The sequence below is a fragment of the Salmo trutta genome, chromosome 3, assembly GCF_901001165.1.
Source record: "Salmo trutta chromosome 3, fSalTru1.1, whole genome shotgun sequence".
Classification (NCBI taxonomy): domain Eukaryota; kingdom Metazoa; phylum Chordata; class Actinopteri; order Salmoniformes; family Salmonidae; genus Salmo; species Salmo trutta.
Genome location: NC_042959.1, coordinates 26,124,903 through 26,138,825, shown reverse-complemented (window position 1 = coordinate 26,138,825; position 13,923 = coordinate 26,124,903).

The following is a 13,923-nucleotide window of genomic DNA, read 5'->3' as shown; positions in this document are numbered from 1 at the left end:
AATAGCAGCGAGTTCTCTGCTGTGAACATTCTGCTATTCTGTAGTTCCACACAGGTATTTTATTAGAAATACTATGACTGAACATTGTGTTACTTTAATACAAATGATAATACTTTTATACAAAATGTTGTAAGCCTCTTTTTGGCACAAAGGTTTGAGACATTTTTCCTCCTTAAAAACAGGATGAAGGAATGTGGAAAAGCATGTCTTATAATGTTGTGCGCTGGAATGGTGTTTACAGTAACCGTCAGACTGAAAAATGGCAGTTTTGAACAAAAAACTTATTTTGTTTAAGTTCCTACTGATGTTATCAGACACCCAGTAGGCTAGCCACCTAGCTACACCAGATGAAGACTCTATTCCTTAATTGGATTTAGATGTCTTATACATGTCTCATACTCTGTCTGCTTTTAAAAGTACTGTTTTATATGTGACATGAAGATTTTCCAAACCAGAACTCAAAGAAACTAGTATTCCATTCACACGTGTATGTTTTTTAGGGATGCTCAGTCATGCTTTGCGGTGTCTCATAGCACCTTGTATTTCATGTATGATACTTGTACACTTTCATTACAGAATCCCTTAACAGGTTCATGACCAGGGCTGGTGATTTGTCAATTTAGTATATCAAAATACAAATATTCTGCCAGTGCAAATGACTTACAGGGTAGTAATAATAAAAGAATGATATGCATATTAATAATGTCCCTCAACAATCTACACTGAACAAATATATAAATGCAACAATTTCAAACATTTTACTGAATTACAGTTCATATAAGGAAATCAGTCAATATAAATACATTCATTAGGCCCTTATCTATGGATTTCACATGACTGGAAATACAGATATGCATCTGTTGTTCACAGATAGCTTTTTTAAAAAATGGAGCGGCGTGGATCAGAAAACCAGTCAGTATCTGGTGTGACCATTTGCCTCATGCAGCGCGACACATCTCCTTCACATAGAGATGATCAGGCTGTTGATTGTGGCCTGTGGAATGTTGTCGCACTCCTCTTCGATGGCTGTGCGAAATTGCTGCATATTAGCGGAAACTGGAACAGAGCATCCCAAACAAGCTCAATGGGTGACATGTCTGGTGTGTATGCAGGCCAAGGAAGAACTGGAGTATTTTCAGTTTACAGGAATTGTGCACGACATGGGGTCATGCATTATCATGCTGAAACATGAGGTGATGGCGGCGCATGAATGGCACGACAAGGGGCCTCAGGATCTCGTCACGGTATATCTATGCATTCAAATTGCTATCAATAAAATGCATTTGTGTTCTTTGTCTGTAGCTTATGCCTGCCCATACCATAACCCCTATGCTCACAACGTTGACATCAGCAAACCACTCGCCCACACGACGCAATACACGCTGTCTGCCATCTGCCTGGTACAGTTGAAACTGGGATTCATCTGTGAAGATCACACTTCTCCAGCGTTCTAGTGGCCATTGAAGATGAGCATTTGCCCACTGAAGTCGGTTACGATGCCAAACTGCAGTCAGGTCAAGACCCTGGTGAGGACGACGAGCACGCAGATGAGCTTCCCTGAGACGGTTTCTGACAGTTTGTGCAGAAATTCTTCGTGGTTACACGTGGTCTGCGGTTGTGAGGCCAGTTGGACGTACTGTCAAATTCTCTAAAATGACATTAGAGGTGGCTTATTGTAGAGAAATTAACATTAAATTCTCTGGCAATAGCTATGGTGGACATTCCTGCAGTCAGCATGCCAATTGCACGCTCCCTTAAAACTCTGTGGCATTGTGTTGTGTGACAAAACTGCACATTTTTGAGTGGCCTGCACAAGGTGCACCTGTGTAATGAGCATGCTGTGTAATCAGCTTCTTGATATTCCACATCTGTCTGGTGGATGGATTATCATGGCAAAGGAGAAATGCTCACTAACAGAGATATAAACACATTTGTGCACAAAATAGGAGAGAAATATGTTTTCTTTTTGCGTATGGAACATTTCTGGATCTTTTATTTCAGCTAATGAAACATGGGATCAACACTTGTTGTGTTTATATTTTTGTTCAGTATATTATGAAAGAGAAAGAAGAGAGATGTAATGCAAAGAAATAGAGGTTAAGGGGCAAAACAAGCTCTAAACGAGCACCAATGATAACAAATGTATAGAACCTTTCGGAATGAACCGAAGACATTTTGCATAAACCTCCTGCCAAGCCTTTCTTTGAGTTAACCTTTGATCACTGGAGGATAGACTTGGAACTGAACCAATAACTTTGAAATGAAACATGAAATCCTCGTTCCAAATCTTTTCTCCAGGGAGTTGAAACTTTAAATGCAGTAGGGACAAAATAGTTTATTCTATTATCAGATTTTGTTTAACCTAGTGAAAAAATTTCAAATAAATTATTTATGAACTCAATACATCTCATAACATCATCCATCAACATATAAAAACATATTAAGAAAGGCATTACAACGGCCTCTGTCACTGTCTAGAGAAAATGTGCTCTATTTCTGGTGGCACATAAGTCAAACAAATGTCATTGGAACAACCAAAGTCTTCCTCAGAATTTAAGCACAAGCAAGCACAAACTTAATAAGAAGCCCTGTCAACAGAAATTTGGTGGCACACTATTTGAGACATAGAACAACAAATACTACTTAACTTACCCTCAGGTTAGGGATAAACAAAGACAAAACCAAAATGGTCGCCAGGCTCTACTATAGCCATTTACTGTAGATCTATGTCACGTAATTTACCATTGAGACACCATACTGCAGTCTTTCTTACTCTAGCTAAATATTAAACCGTGCTTGACTGTTCTTCTATTATGACTGAAAATTCCACAAGGGGAACATTTTGTGATTCGCAATGTTTTTATTGTTTGTCTTTGGACCTACACCTGAGCAGTGTTTTTACAGGATTATAAATCTGCGTATATACTATTTTTTTTCACTGAAAACAGTCTCAGTTTTCTTTTAGTATTAGATGTTTTGATGGGTATGAAGCACTGTTGCTTTAGCCGTTGACCCATACTAAGTGGTTAGTTAGAAAAAAATGATTATATTTATAGTAGTTTGATGATAGATGTTATACAGTACATGTACAATATTGTTAATTTAACGGATGCCTTTTTTTATTTTTATAAAATACCGACATACACGTCTGATTGCCTGTTGATCCTAAATGTTTTGTTATATACAGGATTTTTTTTTTACTGGTATTTTGATTCTTTTTAGGTGCTCTCCAGATTGTGTCCCTTCATGCATATCTCTTCACATCCTTGGCACACAGAACCTGCTGGGTACCCCTCGCTGAGGAAAAAAGGGACCTCCAGAAGGACTTCCATAGTCCTGAATACCACCCCCCACAAATACTCCCCCTTCTTCCTCTCCCACCATCAGCAGCTGCCAGGTGACACACCTCATTAACTTCCTCTTTCTCCTATTCTCTTGCTCCCTCATTGTCTTGAGATATGAGATGAGCCTTTGTTGGGAGTTTTGCCCCTTTTTTTCTTGGGCAGTGCAGGGCCCATAATTAGTGCTTTGCGCTGGGCGTACTTTCTCACAGGGCTATGACACAATTAATCAGCATTTTCCCACCAATGGGCAAAAGCCCCTTGACTCTTTCAAGGCCAAATCTGAGCCTCTTCAAAGGAGCAATTCTTTTTGGCCATGGGATCATCTATACACTACTAGAGCAAGTGAACTGAGATTTTGAGGTAGGGTCACAAGAGCAAGACTAACTGGATATATTTAAGGACTTGAGGCAACATTTCTGAAGTACTTCTACTGGTGCTCTTGTCTCATTTCTTTCTCAGTATTTTTATTTGTTGATAGCTCATTTGATCTCACTACATTTAGAGTCAGATTTTCTTATATCCCTACATTTTGTGCTAAAAATAAATATGTTACTCATTAGGATGCATAACTCCAAACATGGCCAAACAATCAACCTGTGCACAAACAACAAATGTAACAAAAATATGAACATTTGTTAAAAACAACCAGGTCATTAGTACGTTATTACCTAAAGACCAGTCTTTCTCTCCTCTTTTCTCACATTCTCTCTCTATTTTTGTCCCTTTCTTCATCCATTTGAATTTTTAATTGATGTTTGAGTTTATTCAGCTGTGATTACTGAGTAAACAATGAAACAAGGTCATTAATTGGAGGTCCAACATTTTGGATGGATGAGGGGTGGCCGTATGGTTGTTTGCTAATCCACTTAGAGACCACCCTGCCTATAAATGCCTCGCCTGATCGGCATAACGTATATATCAGATAATCAACTTTCTTGTTTTAAGGTAGTGGCATAAAAATATCTAGCTGTTTTCGTTGAGCAGTTGTAGCTAGATCGTTTACATTTGGCAAAATCCTCGAAAATGTCTGAAAGAGTCGGTGCTATGCTTTTTAATGAGGAATTATAGATCATTTAAATGTTATACTCATCATCATAAATATCTGAAAGGCTTTGTCTTTCCAAAGACAACAATAGTGGCAAGTGGGGTGTCAGTGAGAAAACGGAGTGGGTTCCGTCCCTGTCTTCCCAACATAGGAAGCGGACCAGGGACCCTCCACAGTATGAGTTCCAGTGCCCATCTGGCACATTGGCATTATCACATTGATAAAGTGTGTGAAGCAGATGAGATCAAGTCAATATCATCCTGCTAATTTCCGCACTGTCACCTGGCATAAAAGCCCATCATTGGTCACTGAACTTCACACTGCACTTCAGGCCTTGTGGGACAACAGTGGCCTATTGTGGTTGGTCAGTCCCTGTAATAATGGACCATGGGACTGGGTTCTGCCTGGAGAAGATGGATACCTCTCAAGCCAAGACAGTGGAAAGGCCCAGACAGAGGGAACAGAAGCAACTGACAAAAACAAATAATTCCCAGACCTTTCACCTGAGGTCGAAACTCTGGTCCTCCACTGCTGATCTGACATATGTTTTAATAAGCCAAGACAAGCACTCTGTCATTGTGGCCGCTCTCCAAAACTAATGATGTCAAGTGATTCCCTAACAAAATCCCCTTTTTAAATGGAATGAAAGACCCATGAGGGGGAGGCCGGGTAGGGAAGTGGGGTGACCGTGGAGAGGGACAGGTTGGGGAGTGCAGTGGGTGGGGGGGGGGGGGGTTCAGTGCCCCTCGCCACTATCATATCATTGTACACAGAGAAAAGGGCTCACTTTTTATTTACTCCGGTGGTTATTGCCAGAATATTGCTTTTAATTGCTGTCCTGGATTTCCAGCTACCGTAAAGGGGAGTCAGAGACAATTAATCAAAGTAATGGAGCATAATGATGTCTCAGAATGGCCCCGAAGCCCAGGTCAGGGGTTGGACAATGTGAACATTCAGCTACTTAGCTTCCTTTGCTACTTCCTGACAAAATCTGTTTACCCAACACCAATTAAGATGCCTCTCTGTGCGCTGTGGTCAATGGGTTTGACGAAGGGGGTCGTCCAACGACTTGACATGTCCCTGAGCACGAACAAGCTGGCCTGTGTCCTCGCCCTGATAATTGGTGTCCCTTGCAATGTGCCGCTTCCCAGGGCTGTCCTTTGTGTCCCGTGGAAGTCCTAAATGAGGGGAATCAGGGCTTTAATGGGACTCCTGTGAGTTTTAAACAAACAGAGAGCGACCCCCTACTGTTCAGCATGTTGCTTAGAACAGCAGGGAGCTCACAGGCTTTTGCTAGGAGCCAGCGGCCGTGGGGCCCGAGGCCTCTTGTCCAGTCCCATTGTGCATGGGATAGCCTTTCAAGTGCTATAGGCCAACAGTGGGTTCCTGTAGGGAGCACTGAGGTTTGTTCTCTTGTTGTGTCACTCCATACAGGATTAGAGATGGTATTGTGTTTAAATGGAACTCTCATTGACCTTATTGTCTCTAGAACAAACACATGATTAACAATGGTGCCTGCTCTCTACGTATAGTTTACTCTTGCAATTCAAGTGATATACTAATGTTTTGGTGTAAAATCGGTAAGGGAAGGAGAGAATGGTTTACGTCCTATCATTTACCTGTATCCCTGATGTCGAGAACATCGTTAAGTTCTTGATTTATCAGAGTAGCGTATAGTTCCCTCAGCATGATCCCTTAGGGACCCAACCCATTCTAACAATTAAGACATGATTAACATTTACCTCAAAAACACTGTGACCATTGACTTAGAATGCAATTAGGATCCTCTATCAAACAGATTTTCCAACCTGTTAAAGGCATAACACCAGCATATCCTCCTGGGTCCATTGTGATGATTTGTCAATGGGGCTCTTCGGTGGGGTGTTGATGTTGTGTGCCTAATGTGTTTGCCTTGGCTGTGATGAACGGGATTAGTGGCTGTGTGGTGGTCTATGTGGATCACAGACTACTGGACTTTGAAAGCATACTTGCCTACTTACTCATGTGCAATCTAAAGGACTCACACACATAGGAACCCTTCTTTCAACACATAGTTGACCCCACGCAAATACACACCCACACACGCATGCACACACATGCACACGCACGCACGCACACACACACACACACACACACACACACACACACACACACACACACACACACACACACACACACACACACACACACACACACACACACACACACACACACACACTGAAACACACTGAAACACACACACACACACACTGAAACACACACACACACACACACACTGAAACACACACACACACACAGAGGTCGTTGCAAGTGTTTGGACAGTGTCCGGGGTCAAGGAGAGAATCGACACACACCAAATAAATCTTTTCTCAGGTGAACGCCGACTAATAACCCATGGACGGCTGCACAGACTAGCACAGAGCTTTCCTGAAGCGTCATGTAAATTTTTTTGGGGGGAGATTAGGTATACAGTACTTGTTTGGATACTTCATGGAACTCACATGACAAATACTTTGCTGTATTAACTTAAGTCTCTCATAAGAAACAGTTCAAACCTTTTCCATGTGAGCTTGTTCTTTCAGTTAATGTGGAACAGAGTTGTATGCATTGATTGTACTGTACTGTATGAGTTAGAAATGCAGGTAAGTTAAACGTGACGACCATACTGTACCCTGTCTCACCTACAGGATGTTGGATGTTGAACAAGGCTGGGATGTTTCATTGTGAAGAACAACCTCTTTTAACCCAACATGTCCTTTATGGAACATAAAAAGGGCCGACACATGTATGTGACCTCCTCAGTACCCTGCCTGTGTGTATTTACAGTAAACTGAACCTGCCTTCATCTTTTCAACCAAGCTCCTGAGGTGTACCCCACATAGGACCCAGCTGGCTTTGTTTGCACACCCAGGGGACTCCATCAAGACGGTGAAACTGAGATACGAGGTCTTGGGTTACCTCTTAATGAAACAGATCAACATGGCCCAATCACAACAACACAGCCGACTGTGGGCACGCAGCCATGACCGAGGGACGTCACCGGAGAACCTGACAGGTTGCGCAACTGCCTTTTGTCGACGCCGTGGCACCTTCAGAGAACGACAGTTCATTGGGAGCTAGCTTTGCTATAACAAGTTCTCTCATAGACCTCCATGTGTCTTCAAACTATGATCATGCAAGTTTGGCAAACTGTTTTGAGAAATGTTGATGGCTGATCACTTGCAAACAGAAATAGGCAATGGATGTCAACCAATGTTGTTGATCACTCTTCTATGCGAATTGTATTCTTGTGACCAGAGCAATATATTTAGACAATTAGGCCAAATTTTTTAATATTGAATATTGGTCTAATTCAAGATATTCAGTTGCATTGCATTGTTTAAATATTCCCCATGTAATGTTAATGGGGAATGTTATGGCTGCCAGAGGATGTTGTAGTGTCATGTAATTGCCTCACAATGCAGAAACCTCAACGCTCGAACTCTCTGATTGTTACCACATTTGGGCATTCAAACCCAGCCAGAACCTGGCCCACTACGCCTCACTTAGGGCAAGCCTTCTGATTTATCCAGACTTTCCAACAATGATACCTTACATACAGTAGCGTATAACGCCTTGGTAATAATTCTGGTCGGCATCAACTATCAGAGTCCAGGGAAATTCCCACTAGTTAATTCATGACTGAGGAGTAATGAATGTAGAGTATGTTGCTGCATCCACAGAGCTCCATCATGTAGAGCTCTGGCAGATGTCCTCTCTGTGTGCTGGAAACAGAGCTTGACTGCCTTCAAGTCTCGATTTGCAAGTCTTCCTTTCTTTCTTTTTTTCTCTCCATGTAGTGGAGTACTGAGTCCTTCAGCTAGAGAACCCCCTCATGTCAAAGTCACATTTTTCCCCTCACCGGTCACTGGGAACCAAGAATATCGTTAATTTACCACTAACTGTCTACCTGAGACATGCATTCCTGAACATGAGTAACAATGCCTGGTGGAAATAAAGATCAAATGAAAGGATTGCCACATCTACTGTGTTTTAAGAATGCATGTTGTGATTGATTTATCTAAAGGTCCAATGCAGCCATTTTTATCTCAATATCAAATAAGTACCTTCCTGTGATTGTTTTCAATTAAAATGGCCAAGAAGAAACAAAAATAACTTTTTTATCAAAGAGCAATTTCTCAAGCAAAATTTTTGCTAGGACTGTCTGGGAGTGATCTGAGTTGGGAAGGGGAAAACTGAAAACTAGCTGTTATAGTCAGAGAGGTTTGGAACTCCCTTTCTTATTGGTCTATTAACTCATTTATCGCCTGGTGATGTCACTAGGCAGGCCAAAACTCCATCCCACCAAAACAGGCTGAAATTTCAGGCAGCCTTTTCAAACAGCTCTTACACTAAAAGGGCATTATCATAACTTAACTATTTCAACAGTTCTAATATGCAGTCAGGGTAGAGACAGCAACTTTATAAATGAGTGCTAACTGAGGACACTAAATTATCATTATTTGTACAACGACTGCATTATATAATATCTAGTCATGCATGTTGTTGTTTTGTGATGCGGTGCCATGCCGTGTGTCGTTTTGTGTTACAGGCTTTGTCCTCATGACATACTGAGCATGTAAAGATTCAAGTATTTATCTAACTGATAATAAATGTATTCGAATACAATTCTAGATCCAAATTTGTGCTTCAGTTCACAGATCTACAATCATCTCAGCCAACCTAAATCCTGAGCTTTGGTATTGGAGAGGGGTTACTGAAATTCCTTTCTTAGATTAGCAGACTAATACGTTCATATACAGTGGGGCAAAAAAGTATTTGCCCCACTTTAATTTTCATCATAGGTACACTTCAACTATGACAGACAAAATGAGAAAAAATAATCCAGAAAATCACATTGTAGGATTTTTTATTTATTTATTTGCAAATTATGGTGGAAAATAAGTATTTGGTCAATAACAAAAGTTTATCTCAATACTTTGTTATATACCCTTTGTTGGCAATGACACAGGTCAAAAGTTTTCTGTAAGTCTTCACAAGGTTTTCACACACTGTTGCTGGTATTTTGGCCCATTCCTCCATGCAGATCTCCTCTAGAGCAGTGATGTTTTGGGGCTTTCGCTGGGCAACACGGACTTTCAACTCCCTCCAAAGATTTTCTATGGGGTTGAGATCTGGAGACTGGCTAGGCCACTCCAGGACCTTGAAATGCTTCTTATGAAGCCACTCCTTCGTTGCCCGGGCGGTGTGTTTGGGATCATTGTCATGCTGAAAGACCCAGCTACGTTTCATCTTCAATGCCCTTGCTGATGGTAGGCTTTGTTACTTTGGTCCCAGCTCTCTGCAGGTCATTCACTAGGTCCCCCCGTGTGGTTCTGGGATTTTTGCTCACCGTTCTTGTGATCATTTTGACCCCACGGGGTGAGATCTTGCGTGGAGCCCCAGATCAAGGGAGATTATCAGTGGTCTTGTATGTCTTCCATTTCCTAATAATTGCTCCCACAGTTGATTTCTTCAAACCAAGCTGCTTACTTATTGCAGATTCAGTCTTCCCAGCCTGGTGCAGGTCTACAATTTTGTTTCTGGTGTCCTTTGACAGCTCTTTGGTCTTGGCCATAGTGGAGTTTGGAGTGTGACTGTTTGAGGTTGTGGACAGGTGTCTTTTATACTGATAACAAGTTCAAACAGGTGCCATTAATACAGGTAACGAGTGGAGGACAGAGGAGCCTCTTAAAGAAGAAGTTACAGGTCTGTGAGAGCCAGAAATCTTTCTTGTTTGTAGGTGACCAAATACTTATTTTCCACCATAATTTGCAAATAAATTCATTAAAAATCCTACAATGTGATTTTCTGGATTTTTTTTCTTCTTATTTTGTCTGTCATAGTTGACGTGTACCTATGATGAAAATTACAGGCCTCTCTCATCTTTGTAAGTGGGAGAACTTGCACAATTGGTGGTTGACTAAATACTTTTTTGCCTCACTGTATATATATATATATATATATATATATATATATATATGTATTTATATTATTTGAAATATACAAAAAAAAGGACACACCTACTCATTCAAGGGTTTTTCTTTATTTTTACTATTTTCTACATTGTAGAATAAAAGTGAAGACATAAAAACTATGAAATAACACATATGGAATCATGTAGTGTCCAAATAATTGTTAAACAAATCAAAATATATTTTATATTTAAGATTCTTTAACGTAGCCACCCCTTTCCTTGATGACAGCTTTGCACACTCTTGGAATTCTCTCAACCAGCTTCACCTGGAATGCTTTCCAACAGTCTTGAAGGAGTTCCTATATATGCTGAGCACTTGTTGGCTGCTTTTCCTTCACTCTGTGGTCCAACTCATTCCAAACCATCTCAATTGGGTTGAGGTTGGGTGATTAGCAGGCAGGCCAGGTCATCTCATGCAGCACTCCATCATTCTCCTTCTTGGTCATATAACCCTTACACAGCCTGGAGGTGTGTTTTGGGTCATTGTCATGTTGAAAAACAAGTGATACTCCCACTAAGCGCAAACCTGATGGGATGGCATATCGCTGCAGAATGCTGTGGTAGCCATGCTGGTTAAGTGTGCCTTGAATTCTACATAAATCACATACAGTGTCACCAGCAAAGCACCCCCACACCATCACACCTCTTCTCCATGCTTCACGGTGGGAACCACACATGCGGAGATCATCCCGTCCACCTGCTCTGCATCTCACAAAGACACAGCGGTTGGAAACAAAAATCTCAAATTTGGACTCATCAGACCAAAGGACAGATTTCCACCAGTCTAATGTCCATTGCTCGTGTCTCTTGGCCCAAGCAAGTCTCTTCTTATTATTGGTGTCCTTTAGTAGTGTTTTACTTTTTCTTTATTTTTACAGCTTTTTTTTGCTACATATACATACATTTTACCTACACATTTCTTTAGTAGTGGATTCTTTGCAGAAATTCGACCATGATGGCCTGATTCATGCAGTCGTCTCTGAACAGTTGATGTTGAGATGTGTCTGTTACTTGAACTCTGTGAAGCAATTGGGCTGCAATCTGAGGTGCAGTTAACTCTAATGAACTTATCCTCTGCAGCAGAGGTAACTCTGGGGCTTCCTTTCCTGTGGCGGTCCTCATGAGAGCCAGTTTCATCATAGCGCTTGATGGTTTTTGCGACTGCACTTGAAGAAACTTTCAAAGTTATTGAAATTTTCCGGATTGACTGACCTTCATGTCTTAAAGTAATGATGGACTGTCATTCCTCTTTGCTTATTTGAGCTGTTCTTGCCATAATATGGATTTGCTCTTTTACCAAATAGGGCTATCTTCTGTATACCACCCCTACCTTGTCACAACACAACTGATTGGCTCAAAAGCATTAAGAAGGAAAGAAATTCCACAAATTAACTTTTAACAAGACACACCTGTTAATTTAAATACATTCCAGGTGACTACCTCATGAAGCTGGTTGAGAGAATGCCAAGAGTGTGCAAAGCTGTCATCAAGGCAAAGGGTGGCTACTTTGATGAATCTCAAATATAAAATATATTTTGATTTGTTTAACACTACATGATTCCATATGTGTTATTTCCTAGTTTTGATGTCTTCACTATTATTCCACAATGTAGAAAATAGTAAAAATAAAGAAAAACCCTTGAATGAGTTGGTGTGTCCAAACTTTTGGCTGGTACAGCAAGTCTTATACTACAGCAAATACCAAAAAATAATCTATACTAAACAAAAATATAAACGCGACATGTGCTGGTCCCATGTTTCATGAGCTGAAATAAAAGATCCCAGAAATGTTCCATATGCGCAAAAAGCTTATTTCTCTCAAAGGTTTTGCTACAGATGTCTTGAGTTTTGAGGGAGCGTGCAATTGGCATGCTGACTGCAGTAATGACCCCCTGAGCTGTTGCCAGATAATTGAATGTTAATTTATCTACCATAAGCCGCCTCCATGTCATTTTAGAGAATTTGATAGTACGTCCAACCGGTCTCACATCCACAGACCCCTTGTAACCACGCCAGCCCAGATTGTCTGAGGCCAGCCACCCGGACAGCTGATGAAACTGTGGGTTTGCACAACCAATACTTTCTGCACAAACTGTCAGAAACAGTCTCAGGTAAGCTCATCTGCGTGGTCGCCATCCTCACCAGGGTCTTGGCCTGACTGCAGTTTGGCATTGTAATCGACTTCAGTGGGCAAATACTCACCTTTGATGGCCATTGGTATGCTGGGGAAGTGTGCTCTTCACAGATGAAACCCGTTTTCAGCGTGTATGGCGTCAAGTCGGCGAGCGGTTTGCTGATTTAAACGTTGTGAACAGAGTGCTCCACAGTGGCGGTGGGGTTATGGTATGGGCAGGTATACGCTACGGACAACAAACACAATTGCATTTTATAGATTGGCAATTTGAATGCACAGAGATACCATGACGAGATCCTGAGGCCCATTGTTGTGCCATTTTTTAAGGTATTTGTGACCAACAGATGCATATCTGTATTTCCAGTCATGTGAATTCCATAGATTAGAGCCTAAAGCATTTATTTCAATTGACTGATTTCCTCATATGAAATGTAATTCAGCAAAATCTTTGAAATTGTTGCATGTTGTGTTTATATTTTGTTCAGTTTATGTAATTACCATAGTAGCGGACTAGTAAATACATGCAGTTATGAGTACATTCACGCTCGCTTGTTGGGATATTCTTGGAAAACAGAATGAACAATGGTAAGTGCTATCTAACTGCCTGTACTAAAGTCCTACTACAAGGTAATTACATAGGTCATTTCCTTATACATACCCTTATAGTTTCCTCATAGGCCCAAGCAATACAAAGGGTTGCCAAACAAGGTTTAACGATGTGGATCAACAAGAAATCCACAGGCTTTCTCACAGTACAGGAAGGACATTGTTTTAAATTACTTCTGTCATAACACCTGATGGGTGGTGACCGAGGAGCTCACGGGGCATTAAATGGCCTCCGTGGCATCACCCAGGTGAGTGCTACACAATGGTAAGGGATGTGAGCTGCCCAACACAAGATCTCACACATGCATCTGTGTGGTGTCAATAGGCTGTTTCCCACTTTGACCAATAGAACAGAAAAAAGGTATCCTGTTTCAGAAGTGTACAGTAAGGCAGTTAGGCTTCATTTGGATGGGATCAATCTTCATCCATCTCCAGACTTCCCACCAGGGTGTCCTCTCTGATCCAGCCTCCAAATTAGAGGCTTCGGCTGGAGCATATATGTTTCCTGTATAGAAAGATCTGTATAGGTACTTAGGCATGGCTAAGGGTTTTATCCTACCCATCAGGTCAACTTTGACTTCAACAACAATACCAGGCATGATGAGACCCATCTTTTAATTTGACCAGGCAGTGAAGGTGGAGTATAGAATCGGTCACAGCCTACATTTCATGAATACCGCTTTAAAGATCTAAGGGCAAATTTCACTTGATGAATTGTTCACTGTGTTGATTATAGATCAACTATGGGTAATCAAAGATCAGTTGTAAGCAATAAAAC